Here is a 23578-nt window from a genome sequence, read left to right as displayed (position 1 = left end):
GTTAAAATATAATCCTGTAGTCACAAAGTAGCTTTTATGTATAGAAAATTGACAAAGGTAGAAGATTGGTGGGAGGTGTGTACACATTTCTTATTCAATGGATTGCTTAATTTGTGTGCACTGTATAAGTCACCTGAAAGAGAGGAAAGGTGTGGAAGTTACTGAAAGATAGAAATGAGAAAAGACATTGAGAGAGGCAAGGAAAAACAATTATACTGGATCCTATTTTGCATTAGAAATGTAAACAGTAGTTTGTAACAATTAGGATCTCTGATGAAGGTGAGTTTTTTTGTTTTATCATTCTACATTCATAATTATGTTTGTATTAACTAATTTTATGTTTTGTTGTGACATGTCCTTAACCCAGGTCCTTCCTGCTCAGTGGTTGTACCTTGTGTGGGCTGAAAACCACTGTTGCTTATTTTTATATCTTTATTTTTAGGGTCTACAGACCTGACTCTTCTCCGTCATAAAAGGGGGCCAGTCTCATTGAAATGAATGAAAGAGTCCTATAAGGTCAGAATCTCCCCTGTTTCCAGCCTGAAATACCGTTACACATATGACTCTGAACCATTACCTTCCATCTTTTACTCTTTATCAGTTTTAGCATTGAAGTGACATATTTTAAGAAAGCAAAGAGCCATTTTAGCAGCAAACTCTTTATGGTTAGTTATATTGCTTCTTCCATCCTGTGAGATAAGTTTTGATTTTCTCTTTATGAATAAAAGCTTACAACCAAATTCATCCCAAGAGTAATTCTCAGAAGAAATATATATCAAATGGTCTTCGTGTGCTCCAAATTATGTTTAGATGTTAAACTAGGACAAGATTAAAAAAACTTCAGTTCTCGAAAGTAAGGTTTGATTTTGTGTTTTCCTTTAAAAAAAAACCCAAACCCCCAAAACCTTAAAGATTCAAAACTGTTAGCTGTGTCCCAAAAGGGTTTTCTTTAATCTGTAATCAAAAATGAACTCATAACCTCTATATCTCACTTCAACATGCACAGAGAAAAAAGTATCCAGCCATTCTACCTTTACTAAAATATTGTTTTCCTGCTAAGAACATATGTTTTTGACTTCAGAATTAGATCAGATCTGAAAATCACCACAACTGTAGAAGTGAAATTTAATAGGTCATTGAATGCAGATATAATGGTCTTTTCTAGGATTTATTTCCATAGCAATAGCACAATTCACCAAGAACATGTCGCAGTTTCTCTGTATATCTAAAGACTGCACTGTTCTTACTCAAATTGGTTTTGAATTATTTCTTAGCCACTGTTTAGCCTTCCAGTGGGAAATAAAGTGTCCAGAAATTACTAGCAAGACTGTAATATCAACTTCTGCATAAAATGCAAAGGCTATCTAGTTCCTTTGCACAGATAGTGTTTATTTTTCTAATTCTCAGGCTTAACAAGAATGAAGAACTAAGAAAGAATTAAGTGGGAGTGATGCAAACACCACGAGGAGCTGGGACAGTCTGCTTCCTACCCCACTGCCAACTGTCCAAATCTACTGCAGCCTTATGGTATTTGGGAGTGTTTTACATGTTTAAATGCCCCCTGCCCACCAGCTGTGTATGTCCACTACCAACCAGGAACCAGGCTGTGAAATCTCCCTTTGAAATACATTTTAACTTTGGGACTTTTTTAGTAGAAATTTAAACCCTGCTCCTTCCTTTTCTTATCCTTTCTTCAGTGCTATATTTTGTTATGATAAAGATTTCCATACACAGGAGTAAGCACGAGATGCTGAACTCTGGTGGAAGTTAGGCAATGATGGCTTCTGCAGCTGTTCTGAAGTGGTTTTGTCCCGAACTTTTGCCTTTGGGTTTTTGTGGACTAAGCCTGTTACTACCACAAAGGTACTTTTGGATGCATCATTTCCAATTCAAATTACATATATAAAACCCCTAAACTTTCTTACAGACATGGCAGCAAGAGTTCACATTTGTAAGGGCTTAATTTTTGTTATAATATTCCCCAGGGATACATTGCAGGTAAAGTAAGATTCAAGCAAACCTGGCTATGCTCTCAGCTGGGCAGATATGAACTAAGTTTGACCTGGAAGCCTTATAACTGTATTAAAGCTACATTGCGGCTGAGCTGATATCACACAGGAGATGGGAAAAAAACTGAATAACAGAAGATGAAGATGTACCATTACAGTGTGCAGTTACATAGCTATCCTGCATGATCCATTTTGGATAATGTCTCTGGATGAGATTTCCAACTGCAGGCCAGTACCTTCTATAATCATATTTTAGAAGATTAGAAAAATTTTCTCAGTTACAGAACTACTCAGCGAACAAAGGAATAACATCTATGGCTTCAACTGTGCCCCAAAAATATACTTTTCCCCTTTTTACCTGGGCTTGCAAAGAAACATATCTAGTGCAGCTTATATTTTTCTTTTACAATATTTCAGCACAGAATGATTTTCCACAATAAGCAAAATGTTTCTTCGAGGCTAGTTCCTCACCTGTTTAGGCAGCAAAGACCCAATTCTAGCCCTAATTTACACGGTAGGTTTGCTAGCGATTTTTGCTAAACTAATATTAAAAATAGTTTTGTTGAGAAAGGTCAGTTTGTATATCAATGTACATGATGACAGTCTCTGATTAAGTTCATGGGTATCAAAGGATAGTAACATGTTAATGTACTGAACAAATCTTAATGCAATAAACAGTTGCTGGTTTAACCTTTTTGTACAGAGAAGTCTTTGATATTATGGAGCATTTTCATACCACCAGAGAATAATAGACAGTATGTGAGATTTGGATGAGACTTTTGAACAGCTTTTTTTCTAATGAAGGGCACTTGGAACACCCATCTAGTTTGAAGTGTACCAGCTTCAAATAGACAGAGTTTGTTGCAGTTTTTAATGGATACAGCAGCTATAGTCTCAGAATATGATGCTATCCAACTGAGGAATGTAAAAATATTGCAGATATTTAGAAAGACAGAAGTAAATCTTTTGGTACTTAATGTCCCTGGAGACTGCGGAAACTGCAAGCTATATGTTCTGTTCCCACTGGGATATGGCCTCTGATTTCTCCTTCCCAAAACACAGTGCGATATTGGTATACTTACTGGTATCTTGCCAGAATATGGCTGCATTTTAAGACCAAAGGAAGAAATCACCACAATTATATACATCTGGATGTATTTCACATTGCTGTATTCCTTTGGCATGCCTGTAAAACAAAACAGCTACAGAGACATATCTTTTGACACAGAGTTTAGTTCACTGCAAGCTTCATAAATGATATGGTTTACCCATTGATGGTCCTCAGTGGATGTTCACAGCCATGGGAGCAGAGATTTGACACTGCAGGGCAGATGTAATATTAAATAGCAGTTGCTGATGCAGACAGGGGTACGCTATGAAAGCTTGACACATCTGATCTTAACTTGGAAGTGAACATATGGATATGCAAGTCAAAGAGCTACATCAACTATCATATAGTTCTAGTGATGCTGTGAAAAAGCCAAACTCAATAATCAATGCCAATTTCATCATTAATCAGGTACTCTCTATTAAACAGTGCTGGGGTACACAGGAGATAATTCCACCTAATGTGTCCAACCATTGAGGCTGGTTACATGACTTTTATACTGGTTAAACATATACATTCATATAGGAAATACTAGTTAAACTCTGAAAAACATCTTACTTAGACTCTAGTTAGACTCTGTTTAATATCTTCATCAATGATATTGACAGTGAGATGAAGTGAACCCTCAGCAAGTTTGCAGATGACACCAAGCTGAGTGATGCAGTCATCACATCAGAAGAATGGGATGTAATCCATAGGGACCTGGACAGGCTGGAGAAGTGGGCCTGTGAGAATTTAATTTCAAGAAGGGCAAATGCAAGTATAGGATGGGGGTGATGTGATTTGGAGTGTGTGCATCACACATATGTACATCACAGTTTTTATGTGTCTTCAGAAGCCTCTGGTGATCTCTATCTTATCTCCTCCATCACTGTGTCCTCTTGGTGAGCTCAGGTCTGTTCTTTGTTTCTGCTGCCGAACTGTCATTTTTCCTTTTAGCCAGCCCTGCTTCGGTGGCTTGGATTATCAGTCAGAGATAAGTTTCTTTAAGATAGACAATTGCTTGTTTCAATTAGTAAGCAAGTTAAACTACTGTTACAATCACATTCTTTCTAACTGCAAGCTGGCCAAAATTTGCTTAAGCTTATCCTTATTATTCTTGTTATTACTCAACCTAATTCATTCTCTTAACATAATTATTTATTCCTTCCTTCACTGAACATGGCCAGTATCCAATATTTTAGTGGAATCAGCAGTTTTGCAATGTGACAGGTCTCTTCCTAAACTTATGGTAACAAGTGGTTTAAGGCCTGAAGCATAAGTACTCTCTCATATACATTTCTGTGCTTCAGATGTAAGATGGATTATTGTCAAACTCTTGATTGAGTCCTTTTTATTAATCAGATTAATTACAAGGCTAATTCAAATTTCAAAGCATGCCTCTTACTTCCTTGCAGACCAATGAAAGCTGGGAAGATAGAACAGAGTTGTATTCTGCTCCTACTAAGTCCACAAGTTGCTTCAGAGACAAAAGAACAATAGCAATATTTTGGCAGAAAAGATAAATGTCGTTTATTTTATCCATATCTGAGAATCTACATTTTTTGGAATACCATCCACGGAGCTTGTGAGAATTGGAAGACAAATAGAAGACACATTTCAAAGTATAGTATGCAAAGGCAAAGACTCAGAATGCAAGACAAGACTGGTTTCAAAAGATAAAAAAAGTCTGTTTATTTGTCTCTTGATATTCCCATAGACTGTTTTTATTTTTATTTCTTTTCTCTGATATAATAGCTGCTTTCATGGTACTTAATTTTCTCTCCCTCCAGACTGCATTGCTCTCAGATGAACAATTACATTTTTTACTGTTTCATGTGTGCCCATTATTATTCCACTGACTCTGTCTCCTGGTCTGCAATTATCTACCAGCTACAGCAATGGAGAGGAACACCCAAAAAGAGACCTGTGAAATCGCACTACTCCTCATCTAACGAACAAAAACAGGAAAAGAAAAAAAAAAATCATCTGCTTGTCTCCAAGCAGGAGAAAACAAAAACAACAGGCAGTTGCACAACACCTATTCAAACACAACACACAAAAGGAAAATAAATAAATAAGCAAATCCCAGTGCCAAGAGCTTGTGCCACTCTAATGGTAACAAAGGAGCTAACGTACATTATAATGAATGCTATATCCCTTCTGTATTGTATTTCAAGAAAAGAGGGGGGAAAAAGTAGCTTTAAATATGTCAAACACATCACTGAGAGAAATAACAGTAGAGTCATTCACTCTTCAAGAGACTGAACTTGTAAATTGTCCATCAGAAAGGCTAGAGAGGAGCAGTCAGAAAATGAATGGGAAAGAAAGTCAGAAAAGAATGGGGATAAAAGCTATAAAAGTGTTACTATTTCATGAGCAACATCAGTGATTGCCACCATATAATGGTTAATGTTATTGCACACAACCCAAAGTATTTACACTTCATATATTTTTAAAGTAAAAAAGCAATCACAAACTAAAACACACTCAGATATTCAGGTAGTATTCCTCTACATTCCTCTGCTTACTAAAGCTGGGATCTTGCTCTATTGGCCTTATCAGTTTCAAAGAAGTTGTGCAATTCTTTCTTGACAATGCCATTATAGATATTTTTCTTTCCTCCTGCTGTGCCCCTGATGAATTCTGACATTTCCTCTAAAATGCATCAAGCTGCAAGCTTACTAGTTGGGAGTACTTCTCCCAGAACTACAGATACCTAGCTCATGAGCCTGAGTTACATGTGTAGTTTAAGTAGAATTTAATTGCCAACATTCCTTTTTAAGAATAACTTTCCCAATGTATTTATTCAGTGTTATAATCTAGAAGTTTTTCCCATTAAAAAAACCCAGGCAAAGAAAGAAAACCCAACAGTTTGAAAGATTCTTCCAATACTTTCCAAATATTTATTTCCAGTGCTTAGGAGGGAAAACTCATTAATTTGCACAGCAGGAAGAACTGTCAAGGAAACATCTCTTTAGTTAAAAAATGAAATAGTTTACTCTTCTATTAGCAGTGACAATCACCACACAGATTATGGTGTTGTTGAAAGACTAATGCAAAATTCTTCCTTTAAAGCTAAAATTCATTCACTTAAACTAGTCTGTGTTTAGGCATCTACCTAGAGTTTTGCGTATCCTGTTTCACAAACACAGGATGTAACTGCCAGCAGTTATAGCTTCTATCAAGGGAGCACAAAGAAAGGACACAAGAATGGGTTATGAAACTGTTCACAAGTGAACTAATATATGTCACAGACAATGTGCTTTTCAGGTAAGCTGAATATGTGTAAAACCATTCTTCAAATTAATTCTTCAAAGACTAGTTTTGTATTTATCTAGTGTTTACATTGCCACTAGCTGATGTGTTGTTTTACCTTCGTAAAAATCTATTCCCAAAACAACATCATCAAATCTCACTTGTGAGAGCATGAAAATGACAGTCTAGGCAACTAACTTGGAAACTGTTACCCTTTGCAGCCTAACACCTAATGCTCACTTAAACAAGCATTAGTTATTGATGCGTTCTATCTGGAGCAACACCAATGATAGTCAATCTACTCTTCCACTTTTGATAATCAGCACAAAATGAAAAAAAATTTACTACTGATAACTAGTGTATTATATTGTTCCATGCCAGTGCTATATCACCTTGAAAGCTTGCATTGGAAAACCAAAGTTGTTGCCTACTAAAAACCCAAACCTCTTCCTTCCAACAGATTAAGATTACTGATGGGTTAGAAAATTCAGTGAGTAGTCACTTAGGAACTGAGACTATTTCCCTTAGGAGTGTAGCCCAGCTGAAGTGCATTTACACCAATGCACACAGCATGTGCAATAAACAAGAGAAACTTAGAAGTATTTGTAAGACAAGAAGGCTATTATATAACTGCTGTCACGGAAACATGGTGGGATGACTTGCATGACTGGAGTGCTGCTATGGCTGGCTATAAACTCTTCAGGCATGATAGGTGAGGAATGCAAGGTCATGGGCTAGCCTTCTATGATAGAGAGAGTTTTGATACCCTAGAGTTCAAAGATAGGGTTGAGTGTTTGTGGGTAAAAATCAGCGGAGCACCTGACAAGGCAGATATCACAGTGGGAGTCTGCTATAGACTACCCATCCAAAAAGAAGAGGCTGACAAGTTATTCTGTTGCATATCTTTATCAGTGACCTGGATGAGGGGATTGAATGTACTCTCAGTAATTTCATGGAAGACACTAAGCTAGGAGGAAGTATTGATCTGCTTGAAGGTAGGGAGGCTCTGCAAAAGGATCTGGACAGTCTGGGTCTATGGGCTTGGATGAGGTTTAACAGGGCCAAGTGAAGAGTCCTGCACTTGTGACACAAAATCTCCATGCTACAGGAGTGGGGAAGAGTGTCTGGAAAGCTGCCTGGCAGAGAAGGACCTAGAGGTGTTGTTTGGCAGCCAACAGAACACGGGCTTCTCACTACAAGAAAGACATCAAGGTCCTGGAGCATGTCCAGAAAAGGGCAACAAAGCTGGTGAAGGGGCTGGAGAACAAGTCTTATGAGAAGCTGTTCAGGGAACTAGGGTTGTTCAGCCTAGAGAAGAGGAGACTGAGGGGAGATCTTATCACAAGAGAGTCTACAACTCTCTGAAAGGAGGTTGTAGAGAGGAGGGTGTTGGTCTCTTCTCCCAAGTGATAGGTGATAGGGTGAGAGGGAATGGCCTCAAGCTGCGCCAGGGGAAGTTCACATTGGACTTCAGGAAAAACAACTTCACAGAGGGATTATCAAGCACTGAAACAGGCTGCCTGGGGAGGTGGCTGAGTCACCATCCCCGGAGGTATTTAAAAGATGGTAGATTAAGTGCTTAGAGACATGATTATTAGTAGACAGGTATGATTGGACTTGAGGATCTCAATGGTCTTTTCCAGCCTAGGGATTCTATGATCATTCAGCTTTTTTCCCTTTTCTCTATATCAATCCAGCTAGAGAGTGAATGGCATTCTGAGAGATAATATATGTAATTAGAGCTTGTTTGGGCATTAAAACATTTTTCCTTCTGCTTCCCACTAATAATAATTCATTCTCTTCTCCAAGGATATCACAGACTTTACTAAGACAGAAGATGCAAAAGGAGGGAGAATGGAAGCTAAATATCTATTCGTGTATGCACCCTCACTTTTGAGTGCAGGACACGTGCTGGTCAGAAATAAAAATTATTTTTATTTTCCCTTCCCTTCAAATGCAAAATGCTTTGGCTGCTGAGTTTTATTTTCTTTTAAATCAAAAGCTTGAACAATGGATGTTAAATTCTTTGTTCATCAGAAGACTGAACCACTTGTAGTCAATATCAATAATCACTGCTTACATTTTTCATGAACTGATCAATAGAGAAATAGTCAGCAATGTTCAAATTTATGCAATTAATATCAAACTAACTGACTGATAATGGCAAGTTCTTCCTTGCCAGGTATTCTTTCTAGCTGAAGATTTAGACTCAAATACCTGACATACATTTACATTCATTTACTAGTCAGAAGAAAGTTTGGCAAAAACAATAAGAAAAAAATTAATAGTTGTTTTGGTTTTGAATGGGTAAATCTCATATCTAGAGGGATGATTATGCAGTTCATAGAGCCAAATGATCACGCCACACAAAAGGCATTATGTATTTTGCTCTTTTTTTTTTTTTCAGAGCTAAGTCTAAGTTTGTTTCTGCCTCACAATTTTTGAAAGACATAGAATTATGTAGTGTGCTGGTTTGTTATACAACAGGAAAAACGTTCTCAAAGAATGCAAACACACACCGGCTTGAAAAGAACAAAGAAGATCTACTTGCGCAGGAAACAATAAACTAGCTTTTCTATTTGTCTCAATGCAAGACAGTGTTTTCCCCCATAACAACTATTTAAAATCCAAATGGTCTTTGATTCACTTATTGAAAAGGTGCAGAGAGAAGGATCTTATCATATAATAACAAGCTGCCTCATTTGTGCCACACAAACTGCCCTACATATGCTCTTATCTAGCTGAAAGTGTAACTTCTATAATCCCTGCTCTGAATTGCACTTCTATGAGTTTCTATTGTATTTCCAAAACCAAAAATGACTTGTGTAACTCTAGTAAATACTTAATTTCTGAAATAGTCATAGCATAAATGTAGTAACAAATAGACAAATTAAATGCTGTTCAGATTGCTGGGAGATGAGAAAAAGTACAATTTTCTTCCTTGTTTTGGAAAGTATCTGGGAGGGTGCTTTGATATAACTGCTTGAGGATATTATTCACATCTGCAGCCTAAGACCTTTATGCATCATTGAGCAGACTTCATTATTGCATCTGTTTTAAGCCCAGCAAATACAGCAATAAACCCTAAGTGCTTTAAAATACATATTTCTTTATTATTATTTGAGATGATTCATCATAATTCATGATGAAGATTTTCTAGAAAGGAAAAGTAGTAATTGAAACAGGTCATTTATTGCAGTTGCAAGAAAAGGTATAAGAGGATTTTTTAGATTTCTTTAGTGTAGTTGGCTGATGGCAAAGCTTCTTGGAAATTAAAAAAAGAGAAAGAGCGAGAGGGGGCACCAGACAAATACTTGTCATAGAAGGAGATCTGGTTAGTTTGGCAGTACCTGCCTTTCATAAACCCATGCTAACTGGGCCTGATCACCCAGTTGTCTTGTGTGTGCTGTATGATAGCACTCAAGATGACCTGTTCCATGACCTTTCTCACCACTAAGGTCAGATTGACAGGCCTGTAGTTCCCTAGATCCTCCCTTCTTGTAAATGGACGTAAACATTTGCCAACCTCCACTCAACTGGAACTTCTGCAGTCATTCAGGACTACAGGTAGATGATGGAAAGAGGGTTGGCAAGTACTTCTGCCAGCTCCCTTAATACTCTTGGGTGGATCCCATTCAGCCCCATAGACTTGTGAATATCTAATTAGTTGAGTAGGTCTCTAACTATTTCTTCTTGGATCATCAGAACTTTGTTCTACTCTCCCTCTCTGTCTTTTGTCTCAGTGGGCCAAGTACACAGAGAATATCTGACCTTACTATTAAAGACTGAGGCAAAGAAGATACTAAGTACCTCAGCCTTATCCTCATCCTTTGTCTCTATTGTTCCCCTTGCATCCAGTAAAGGATGGAGATTCTCCTTGTCCCTCCTTTTGTTGTTAATTTATTCGTAGAAATATCTTTCACAGAAAACTAGCCATAAACGCTCTACAAGTGAACCAGGCCATGCAAACCAGTAAGTGATCCTTGACACTCCTCCAAGATAATGACAGAAAAAAACCCTCCACAACTTTGCTCATGTATGTGGTCCCATGTACATACATAGTTTGTGTCTACACACACACACACATTTTCCTCTCTTTCTATATGTGCATATTTCAGTATTAAAATTATCAAAATATTAGATTTACCTCTCTGTTATTTAGCAATAACCAGAGCTGCCTCCTGGCTAACACTAGATGAAGTAGATTTTCAACTGCTTTTTTAAAGTCTTTGTCGTCTTCCTCTTAAATTGAGATTAAATGAAATTAAAACCTGACATCTGGGAAAGAAAAAGAAAAACCTCACAGGATTTTTTTCCCATCCCATTTATTTTTTCTTTCAAATTACTTCTTTTTTCTCTCCATTTCTAATCTGCAATAACTGCCATGCACGAAGATACACAGTATTCACATATATGTGCTACTGTTCCTAAGCACTTCAGGTAGGTAAGATGTACTGCAAAATCAGCACTACGGAGAACACAGTTTCTGCAGTCTTACTGGATCTGTTTGTGTGCAGAGAAGTAGTCAGGTATTTGCTTATAAAAATGATTGCTGAATTCTGCAGTTTTACTGTTTTCCCTTGTAAAAGAAATCCACAATTTGGAGGGTAAGAAAAATCAAATTTCTTTACCTCATTCTTTCTCTCTTTATCCACACCCCAGAAACAGCAAAAAACTAGGGCAAAAAGCACAATAGAGGGCACTAAATATGCATTCTATATATTTTTCCTGAGAAGACTAAATCAAAGCTGAAGGAAACATTGGGTTTTTTCACTCCCCTTCCCCCCACCACCCCCGACAAATTCCTTCCCTTCCACCCTGCCCTTGCATTTCATTTTGTCTTTTTAGGACAAGATTAAGTGGTGGGATCAAGTTATAAGATTTTTACACACACTGATGAGCAAACACAATCTTAGTTGAGCAGCAGATATATAGCTGAGTTTAAGTAAAGCCAGTATTGTAGAAAATCCAAATAGTGATCTGGTTTTCAGCAGAATATACAGTCATCTGAAGTCTCATTGTTAGATATGAATTAATATTATCAAAATTCTCTTTAATTATGCGGTTCTGATTGCATTGAAAAGGAGTAATGAACTTCAGCCCTGAGTTATGCTCACTGAGCATGGAAGTAGCATAACTGCATGAAGGCCAGATTTAAAGTTTATTACTCCTTGCTGCAAGTGTCACTTCTGGAAGCCTAATGAGAGGAACTGAGAAATTTTGTATGGCTTTTACATCTGAGGGGAGGAGTGTGGGGGGGAGGAAGACATGGGACTGTTATAAGGTTTCTGTATGTTTTCAATAACAGAACAAGTACCATTCTCCTTCCATATGGAAGTTTGCCAGTTAATCTGGAACTCTGAATTTCTGTAGGTATCATTCTTGCAAGAGTATTCCATTTTGAAAGAACAAAGGTGAGGCAGAGGTTTACTGGACAAAAAAGTTATGCTTTAGCCTTACACAGGAAAAAAGTACTGGGTTATCTTAATTAATAAAGCTTTAAAAATCCTATCAGGAAATGGATCCTGTGCAATATTGCATACCTGGGCTGTTTTGAAAGCCTTAGCTAATGATTACAGAATTAGCCCATTTAAAGATCTACAAACACTTGTGCAAAAAATTCACCAAACAACCAAAGACAAACAGCTGTGCAAAAGCTTTGACTTCTTTGTGGCTTATTTGCAGAGGGGAAAGATTTGTTTATTTAATCACATAAGTTAAAATTCAGTCAGCTGAAACAACATTAAAATGACACCATAGTCTCTCTGAAAAAAAACCCAGAAGTCCTTATTGTTGCTAATCATTTATGAGCCAATAGGAGTTGATGTATACGAATATGCTTACTTTAGTCACATCACTTGCTTCTATTAATTTCCAGTAGGACTCGTCTAGTGATTAAAGCGAAAAATACGACAATAGCATTTGCAAGACTGATGCTTCAGTAAAGCAGGCTTGAGGAAAATTCAGATCCATGCAATACACTAATGAGGTGCCACCTGCCTGATTCATGTGGGCCAGCTGTATGCTCCAGTGTTTTTCCAAGGTGGATATGATATTAGCTACATGGCAGAGAGCATTCTGGGGCCATCACACAGAGAGAACAGCAGTGATCCATATCTTTGCTGTAGCAGAAAGAAAACAAAATAAGAAAAATGAAGTTTCAAGTCTATGACCACCCATTCTCACCCTTGACACAGTGCTTGGTGTATTATTATATATATTGTTCTAGAGCTAATGAAATTCTCTGAATCCTATTTGCAAACCAACTTTAAGAAAGAAAAATTGCAGGAGCCTGGGTATAGTTAGATGAGTGGGACAAACCAATATGGCATTCAGACAATATTTTAATGCTCAGATTTCATGCTTTTGAGGTCTTAAGACACCTGCTGCTGCTTCGGCATTTTAAAATGCAAAGTGAGGGGAAATATGTTTTTTCTCCTTCTGGAAAATGGCTGCTGATATTGTCCACCTTAGCAGCAATTTCTCCATTTGCACCAGTAGATAGAGAAAACACCTTCCTCAGCACTCTCTCCTTTTAAAACCAAAGCATTTATTTCATTTATTTTCCAAACAGAAGACAAAATATTGTCAGGCATTTTGACTGTAAAGTTTTACAGAGAAATTAATTTGTATTAGAAATGGGCCATTCAAGGCAGTTATTGTTTGAAATGAAATTTTGAAAATAGCTGTACAATAATTCAGTGGAGCTGTTGGTAAGAGATGGAAGAACTATGCTTTGATGTTTCCACTACTTAGGAAAGAGGTATTGCAAACTATTGCCAGAGGTCTATGGGAAAACTTATCTTAGTAGCAGCTGCTAGGAGCACTCTGGAGGAATGTCTGTCCTCTCACAGGCCTCTGGAGATCCTTGTCTCACCTCCTGTCCTGGCTGATGTCCAAGATAGCATTCTGACTCCCTTATAATCCCTCAACACAATTTCCCCCCAACAGCAGAAGACAACACTGAAGAATATTCCATTGCCTAAAGTAGTTGTGTTAGATCAGCAAAAGATACATAATACGAAAAGATGGCTGACTCTTCCTCTTAGGAGGGTTCTTGCAGAGTGTCCTTATCCCCTCCTGAAAGATGAGATCTTTGTTCAGCTTGAAAGTCTGGCCAGCAATTATTCATCTGGTAATCAGGTAGTTACACGAACATGAAATGACAGTAGGATTATGGAAGTACCAAGATAAATTCTGCCATCTTTACAACAAAAGTCTTATGCAAGCAAAGCTATTCTCTAACATCTTTAGTTACTTACAGACTGGAAAGGTATTTAACTCTTTCTGTAAAGTAGAAGTATCCAAGCTCTCTCACTTTTTGTTTTTCATTAAAATCAGTATAAGTAAAATACTGAACTTTGCCTTTTCTCTTTTGCTGGTAGAATATCATAACTTCTTTGTACAACTAAATGGACATTCCAATCAAAATGCTTTTTTCCCTTATTTATTTTACACCTACATACTTCCTGTAGTTTTTAAAGATCAAAAGACTTTTTGAATGGAAGCATAAATGATTTTTCTGTTGAATTTAGGTTAATTTTGAGAGAGTATCCTGATTTAAACACTCTGTGCTATCTTACATGACAGATATAGTTCTCCATGTGGAGACAGGATGGTCAATCAGTAATCTGCCCACACTGGACATGGTTTTAATTTCTCTGTAAACTGAAACATAAAACAGACTGCCCCTTTTGTCCTGTATTTTATGTGCAGGACCAAACATTTTGTGAGATGTGCCTAGGGGGGTCTCAGTTAACATCAACATACCTTCCTGGCAGGGCTTCCTCCCTCCCCACTTTCCCCCCAGCCTTTACACATAAGAAATAGGGCTTTCTTTTTGCAGTTCCTGGAGATGAGATTGATAGATGTTGGGGGAGAAAAATAAATGAACTCTTTACAGACAGTAGAAACTTAAGAAGAGTGACTTACTTCATATTCACCATGACATCTATTCAGGAAGTAGACAAAACCTACTGAGTTTCAATCCTGTGTTTTTTACATAAGAAAATAAATTCCTGTTTATATAGTTTATGTAAAAGGTTATGTTCAGCTAGTTATATTACATGTGAGTCTATCAATGTATACAATGAGGTACACATTATGCATACATAAATATACACATAAAGCTCGTTTTCCTACACAAAATATGCAGTCATATCCCGTCCTGTTAAAATCACGTTTATGAGGTAGCAGCTACTTAAATTAAAGTTTCAATCTTAAAATTATATTTCAAATTCCAGACAGCTTTTTTCCAACAGTGACAAAAGCGAGCAGATTACGAAAGCTGAATTTCATTTTCTCAGGAAACTCCAAAGATTTAGAGTACTTCAAATGTGATACCAAAATTTTAAAATTGTGATTTTTTACAGTAATTAGCCTGATATTCAACTCTGCTAAAATTTAGCAATGGAATTCAAAACACTCATCCATGTGAAACTGAAAGCTAAAGCCTAAATGATGTTCCTCAGCATAACTTAATGGAAGGTAAGCTTGCCTGTTAAATCTTCTGAACAGAACACATCTTTCTGCTACAGCTATGATTTCCTCAAGGCCTTTGGAATAACACCTTGATTAAAAGCAAAATGAACATATATAAAACTTGGCCACAGCAGTGTTGTTACAACTTTTCAGGTCTAAAATTTAAAAGAAAGAATGAAAAAGAAAAAAGAGACATATGCTGAAAGGAGCTTATAGGATCCTTCAGAGTCCAGTCTGTTCATCAGGTTTAAATGAAAAATGAGAAATTATTCAGAACTTAACTAAAAGCTAGCATGGGAATGAGATGGTAAAGTCAAGGAAAGAAAGTGGTGGACAAGATGGTGGGGTCTTTAAGAAAAGACTTAAGGTTTTCCTAAAAGACTGAAATTGAAAGATTATGATTATGACTTGTGAATCTTTCATTTTTATGTCACAATCTCTGTATTATCTTCAATATGTCACATAATTTCTTTCTGTGCTATAAGATAAGGTTTAAAATCTCACGTTTCCAGTCTTCAGTTAGTTGATTATAGAATCTTCCTTGTGATGGATCAGAAACAGTTTCAGTTAAACCAAAAATAAACCAAACCAAAACACTTGCCACTAAAAGAAGAGACTGGATGACAGCTGGATATTAAATATCAGCAGGATATTGAATATCAAGGTAATTGCTGTAAAAAATAGCAATTTTAACCAGGCTTGATCGGAAAAAAAGCCTGGAACCGGGCTTTATCAAAAAAAAAAAGCCTGGGAATGGCATTCCGGTTTCTGAGGGATGGTATGCTGGCAAAGACTCTTAGTCTGCCATCTCACAGGAAGTGAGATATAGCACTTTAAATGGCTCCACAGAGGGTTAGATAATTCAGTACTGTTAGCCTTAGGATCATAGTGGGATCAACAACCCAATTGAAGCACATCTACACCAATCCACGCAGCATGGGCAATAAACAAGAGGAGTTAGAATTTATTGTAGGGCAGGAGAACTATGATATAATTGGTCACATGGAAACGCAGTGGGATTGACTCACATAACTGGAGTGCTGTTATGGAAGGCTACAGACTCTTCAGGAGGAATAGTCAATTAAGGAGAGGTGGTGGGGTTGCCCTCTATGTTAGAGAGAGTTTCTGCAGCCTCGAACTCATTGATGGTGATGATAGGGTTGAATGTCTATGGGAGAAAAATCAGAGGTTCATCTAATAAGGCAGATATTATGGTGGGAGTCTGCTATAGACAACCCAGCCATATTGAGGAGGCTGACGAGTTATTCTACAAGTAACTGGGAGAAGTCTCACGTTGCTAGCCCTTGTCTTTGTGGGAGACTTCAACTTACTAGATGTCTGCTAGAAGTATAACACAGCAGAGAGGAGACGGTGTAAGAGGTTTCTGGAGTGTGTGGAAGGCAAATTGCTGACACAACTGGTGAGCAAGCTGACTACAGAAGGTGCCCCACTGGACCCGCTGTTTGTTAACAGAGAAGAACTTGTGGGAGATGTGACTGTTGGAGGATGCCTGGGGCACAGTCATCATGAGATGATAGAATTCTCAGTTCTAGGAGAAGCAAGATGGGGGCTCAGTAGAATAGCCATCTTGGACTTCTAGAGGGCAGATTTTGGTCTGTTCAGAAGGCTGCTTGGTCAAGTTCCATGGGAGGCAGTCCTTAAGGGCAAAGTTGCTCACGAGGGCTGGGTGCTCTTTAAGAAGGAATTCCTCGTGGCAAAAGGGCAAGCCATCCCCATGTGCTGGGAAATGAGCTGGCAGGGAAGAAAACTGGCCTGACTGATTAAAGAGCTTCAGATAAAATCAGGAAAAAGAGAAAAATATACAAATTATGGAAGAAGGGGCAGACAACTCGTGACAACTACAAAGATGGATTGAGGTCTTGTAGAGAGAAAATCAGAAGGGCCAAAGACCAGTTAGAACATAGATTGACCCATTCTGAGAAAGACAATAAAAAATCCTTCTACAAATATATCAATAACAAAAGAAGGACCGAGGAAAATCTCCTTCCTTTACTGGACGCAGGAGGAACAATAATGAAAAAGGATGAGAATAGGGCTGAAGTGCTTACTGCTTTCTTTGCCTCAATCTTTAATAGCAAGGTGAGAAGATCCCTGGATACTCAACCTCATGAGCCAGTAGACAGGAAGGAAGAGCAGAACAAAGCACCAGTGATCCAAGAGGAGATGGCTAGTGAACTGCTAGGCAAATTAGATATTCATAAGTCTATGGGGCTGGATGGGATGCACCCAAGAGTATTAAAGGAGCTGGTGGAAGTGCTTGTTAAACCTCTTTCCATCCTTTTCTAGCAGTCCTAGCTGATGAGGGAAGTTCTACTTCACTGGAGGAAGGCAGATATTACACCCATTTGCAAGAAGGCCTGGAGAGAGGATCCAGGAAACTGGATCCAGCCTGTCAGTCTGACCACAGTGCCAGGGAAGGTCATGGAGCAGGTCATCTTGGGTGCCATCTCTCAGCATATACAGGACAACCGGGTGATCAGGCCTACTCAGCATGGGTTTATGAAAGGCAGGTCCTGCCAAATTAACCTGATCTCCTTCTATGAAAAGGTGGATGAGGGAAAGGCTGTGGTGGCCAAGAAGACCAGTAGCATCCCAGCTTGTATCAAAAACAGTGTGGCCAGTAGGACCAGGGAAGTGGTTGTCCCCCTGTACTCTGCACTGGTGAGGCCGCACCTTGAGTACTGTGTTCAGTTCTGGGCCCCTCACTATAAGACAGACATTGAAATCCTGAAGCATGTCCAGAGAAGATCAACAAAAATGGTGAAGGGGCTGGAAAACAAGTCTTATGAGAAGAAGCTGAGGGAGCTGGGGTTGTTTAGCCTAGAGAAGAGGTGGCTGAGGGGAGACCTTTTTGCTCTCTACAACTACCTAAAAGGAGGTTGCAGAGAGGTGGGTGTTGGTCTCTTCTCCCAAGTGACAGGGGACAGGACAAGAGGTAATGGTGCCAAGCTGCATCAGAGGAAGTTTAGATTGGACATTATGAAAAATTTCTTCACAGAAAGGGTTATCAAGCACTAGAGCAAGCTGTCCAGGGAGTGGTTGAGTCACCATCCCTGGAGGTATTTAAAAGATGGCAGATTAGGTGCTTGGGGACATAATTTAATAGTAGACAGGTAGGGTTAGAGTTGATGATCTCTAAGATTTTTTCGAACCTAATGATTATATGATTCTATGATTCTAAATACCTGTCTGGTGAGTCAGTGCATTTAGTCTTCACTGATCATGAAATCTGGAATCAGTGGAAATCTTAAATCATGATGTAATGGTAGAAATTTGAAAGGTAAAGTAGAATGAGGGAAAGTGAGAGAATAAAGAGAAGATAATTCCAATAACAGAGGCATGGGCTGACTGCTGGGTCAGTCATGCTAATAACACCTCGCTGTTGCCAGATGTGACATCTAGTGCCATCCCAGTCTCAAAGACTAATATGCATTAAAATGAAAAAAGGCACTTGTATTGCATGAGTATAATTTAAAGGCCTATGGTATACATGATGTCAGATTAAATGATTGAAAGGCCCCTTGAGCTTTATCAGGTCTTAGATAGAATTTGGGTATTGTAATAAATGTAACTGAAGAAAGTCAAAGTCCAGTGCATCTTTAAACATTTTTAACATTTCAGGTTTGTGATTGATGGGCTTGTAACTGTCAGTGATATTAGGAACTGAAGGAATAAATATCATCATATCTTTAAGTTCTAGATAAATCGCATTTATAAAACTCATTAGTTAATTTATCAATTAACAGAGTACCATCATATGAGAACTTCAGAATTTGTATCTTAAATGTGCTATAGCAGAAAGCTGTCACAGCCCTAATGAGGGGTAACTGATTGAAACCATTTTGTAAGTCTTGGTTAACAGCTTTCCCTTAATATCCATTTCAGGGCTAGACATCGTTGGTATACTGACTAGTCTTTTGCTTGAATGCCACAGCTCTCCATATTGCATAGTAAGTGTTAGAGATAACATTTAAAGATTCATTCATTCTGCTTTCTTTCCCCAAGGAATATAGGCAATTTTTGTAATATCACTGGAGAGTTTGGTGGTGTTTTTTTTTCAATCTGTGATAAAGTAGGGTTAATCTGTTTACATCACTGCTGCTTTTCAGAGTGTATCTGCTTAAAGTGCACAGTAATAACAGACATATCCATCATTCTTAAGCCAAAGCTGAGAGGCACAAGAATTAATCTCATATTTTCCAGGACTTGTAGGAAAGAAATCCTGCTCAAGGTTGTTGTCTGCTAAATTGCCTATGGAGCTTCACCCAGAGTCTGTAAGTATGGACACTTGAAATTGCATGTCGTTTAATTTGAAATAGGATACAATTCATACCAGCAAATCCTGGTTGTTGACAACTATTGAAATGAGCTCTACATATTAACATGTGGTGGGATGCAGTGGCAGGGAGTGGGGTGAGCATTTACAATGTGACAAATAACCTACAGGACTTGGTATATGCATTTTGGTGAAACAATCAAGGGAGATGTACAGAAGACTACAGTTTACTTATAAAACCATTTACTTCGACCTTTCTACACAGGACAGATTTTTTTTTTTTCAAAGCAAAACAGCATATTTCAGTTGTATTTAAGAATGAATGTCAGTCATTGATTTAAAACTAAATATGTAAAAGAAAATAGACTCCATACAAAGAGAGATTTCTTGATGTCATAGAATCTTACACTCATAGAATCAATTGGTTGGAATGGTTCTGAATGTTATGTTTTGTTATTGCCTTTGTTATCACAAACAGTTGTAGAGTCCAGGCAAAACACTAAACTTAAATGGGAACATATAGTAGCTACTTTCCTATTAGAAGAGGGGAAACTTATTGATTTGTTTTTCTATGAGTTTCCATTCCTCCTTTGAACATAGGGGAAATCAATCAAGTCCATAGAGCTCCCAATGTTCTTCACAAAATGAAGATGTGAGGAGATGGTCTCAGCAGATGTACAAAGTGGAACACTTTGAGAGGAAGAAAACTAACACAATTTATGTATAAACATACTTTTCATTTCACAGATTTGGAATAAAGTATGAACAGTTTGCATTTTAGCACCAAGCAGTGAGATAAGATCAGTTTAGTAAATTAATTTTCTCTTTTTGTAGCAAAAAGAGTATAAAACCCTGATAAGAGTGTTTCAGAGTTGTCTAGATGGATCACAGTGCAGTAGCTGTTATGACTGTATTATGCCGATCTTTTTGTGTAGTCTTTTAAAATACGTATGACAAACACATTTTTGATGATTCACTGTACATAAAGATTGATTTGTGACATCATACAACACCAACGACTTCAGCAAAGATGAGTGGGTCTATTAAGTAAATAAATATACCTACTACAAATAAAATACTGTTAGTAAAGATGTAAGAAAAGGATATAAAACTGCAGTTGGTAGAAATGGGATTGGCCTCATACAAATCTCCAGAACTATCTTTGTTTAGGACTGAAAAGTGGTTCAATGTAATCTCATGCTCAAGAAAGCCCTTTTGAAAAATGAATTAGGTAACCCACTCCAGAAATCATTTTTCTCTCTGAGACCTGAATATCACTTTTGGGAAAGGAGTAGTCAAACGTGTTAGAGAGTTCTGGGAGACCTTACTGGGAAATAAACTTCTATCAGTCCTAATTTGCATTATTAATTTTTCTCCTCCATAAGCTAAGTTTTGACACACCATGTGTAGTCTCAAAACTCAGAGCACCTTAAACTTATTGGCGACCCAAATATAGAAGACGAATCTACAGTCTCCTGGGTTGAAATCAAGGAAGAACTCTGTGCTTGACTACTGAACACAGCTGATCAAAAGATCCTCAAAACTGAATGAAATACATACAATCATAGAATCACAGAATGGTTGCAATTGGAAGGGACCTTAGAAACCTAACCTTAAAGCTCCAACCACTCTGTCATGTGTAGGGATGCCTCCCACTAGACCAGGCTGCCCAAGGCCCCATCCAACCTGGCCTTGAACACCTCCAGGGAGGGGGTATCCACAACTTCCCTGGGCAGACTGTCCCAGTGTCTCACCACCCTCATTGTGAAGAATTTCTTCCTAATGCCTAATCTAAATTTTCCCTCTTCTAATTTAAAGCCATTCCCCCTCATCCTATCACTAAGTATCTGTGTAAAAAGATCCTCCCCAGCTTTCTTTTAGGCCCCCTTCAGGCACACACAGAGCTGCTGAACAACCTCAGCTCTCTCAGCCTGTCTTCATAGCAGAGGTGCTTCATTCCTCTGATCATCTTCATAAGCCTGCTCTGGACCCATTCCAACAGTTCCATATCCTTCTTATGTTGGGTACACAATACTGCAGGTGGAGTCTCATGAGAGAGAAGTAGAGGGGAAGAATCACCTCCCTCAACCTGCTGGCCACGGTTCTTTTGATCCCAGGATATGGTTGACCTCCTGGACTGCAAGAGCACATTACCAGCTCATGTCAAGCTTCTTATCAATCAGCACCCCCAAGTCCTCTGCAGGGCTGCTCTCAATCATGTCATTCGCCCATCCTGTATCAAAACTATGGATTGCCCGGCCGTACGTGTAGGACCTTGCACTTGGCCTTGAACCTTATGAGGTTCACACAGACTCACTTCTCAGCCTGTCCAAGTCCCTCTGGATGACATCAAAGGAAATACACTAAAGGAAAAAAACTGAAACATCTACATAGTTATACAAGGAACTGGATAGAACATAGGACTCAGCAGTAATGCAATGACCTTGAGAATGCTCAGACCACTGATGGCAGTGACTCTTGCAAGGACCTACACAGACACAAGTATCTGGTTTTTTTCATTTGCTCCCTGAACATAAGGTACACCATGACTTCAGACTTTTCAGTCATTAAGGGGAATATTATTTGTGCTTCCTATGTCCAACTCAGAACTGATCATTAGTTAACATGAACATTAGTTAAAATACTTTAAAATTAGATGAGTACTGGCTAATGTTAAAAGAACTAAATTTAATGATACCTGTTCAGACTTCTGAGTATGGCAGAGACCCCCTTTTCTGCAAATAGCTGCACTTATTCACAATAGAACTGGTAATGAGTTTTCTGTCACTATCAACTTGAAATAGATTCAAGCAGCTGAAAGGCTCCATATTCCATTACCAAGTCTTCCAGACCCTTCTAAAAAACAATCTGTCACGTACTAAATTGAAAACACGGTCTGATTTGCTGAGACATCAAAACTTCATAATTCCAAAATGTTCTTAGAGTGACATCTGTTATAAGCTGTTTGCTGCAGTGATACATTGCTGTAGAGAGGAGAGCAAGAAACAAGGAAACAAGACAAAAGGAAGGTCACTGAGTGAGGAGCTAAAGTAATATTTAGAATAGGAAAGTCTTGCTTCTAAACTTCAATTTATTGACACCAACTGTGACATTAAATATTGAACAAGATATACTCAGGATGCAACTGATGAGTCCTTCCTGCCCAAGTAGTGTATGCATTGAAGACTATTACTCTAACCTGTTACATATAATTTCATTTGAAAACTGTGATTTTCTGACAATTTGCTGAAGGAAACTGCTGAATTTAAGATATGCATTAAAAAATCTCTACTGTTGTTTTCATAATCAGAGGTGGACATTTGAGAAAATGAACATGTAAATAAATAGAAAACTGATGCACCTACTTGCATTTCTAAGATATGTAATTAAAGTACAATAAGACTAGGCAGGATGTACAATAGCACTAGTCATACATGGATGGATTCTCAGTAGCAAAAACCAATCATCCTGGGTGCTGCAAGTAGCAACATATTCAAACCCAAATCAGTGGTAGTTTATGTCTGAGTCACTCAGGTACATCCTACCATCAATTGTTTCTCCCTTTCCTCTTTGAAACCATACCATTTATTTCCAAGAGCTCGTTAGGCTGTTTATCTTTTAACAGGATAACCAGCTGTAGTCCTTTCTTTGCAATCTTTCTTGTTGCATGCTGCTGTTGCTCTGAGGACAGAAATGTGTGTGGAATGGGAGACTTGCATGTTCCTGTTGAGCAGAGCATTATTTTCCATCCTCAAAATAGGCTGTAGCAATTTATGCACCCATTTCACAGATCAAATAGATCTTTCAGACCCAGTGGATGTCCTTTAATACTTTCTTGCCAAGCTCTTAGTATTTAAAAATCAAGTACTAAAGAGAGAGAGAGATGAAATTTGTGCAAGGTGACACAGTGAGTCTGTGCCATGGGGAGCACTCAGATCTCAAGCATTTCACCCTCAAGTGTTGTCTGTTCATGCACAGCTTCTAGATCTTGCATAAAACACAGGTAAGAACATCCCACACTGAGTTTGAGCTTTCTTTTAAATAGACTACAAATCTCCATGATCTTACTCTGGCTAAGTCCTTAGACACAGAACAGAAGAAAAATTTTTGAAGAGGCCTTTGAGGTCAGATGATCATTTTGAATGAAACAAACACTGGTGCTTCAGCCAAAAAGCATCTGATGGTTTGTGGGTTTTTGGGTTTTGTTGTTATTGTTTTTCCCCTCAGTCTGGGATGACTGAAGTAATGGAATTAGTTTTGTTATATTAAGATTATGCTAGCACAGAAATACAGCAAAAAGAAACCATGCAAATAGAATAAGAGAATACTATTTAAGACATAAGAAGAAAACATCTTCAACATGTGGGATGCTTCATTAGCTAGTGAACAAGCAAACTGATCAAAGTGGGTTCTCTGTGAAAGGCAAGCATAGACTGAGTATGATCA

The sequence above is a fragment of the Phaenicophaeus curvirostris genome, chromosome 1, assembly GCF_032191515.1.
Source record: "Phaenicophaeus curvirostris isolate KB17595 chromosome 1, BPBGC_Pcur_1.0, whole genome shotgun sequence".
In the NCBI taxonomy this organism is placed as follows: Eukaryota; Metazoa; Chordata; class Aves; order Cuculiformes; family Cuculidae; genus Phaenicophaeus; species Phaenicophaeus curvirostris.
The sequence above is the reverse complement of the archived record's forward strand: the minus strand, read 5'-3'. Positions refer to the sequence as shown.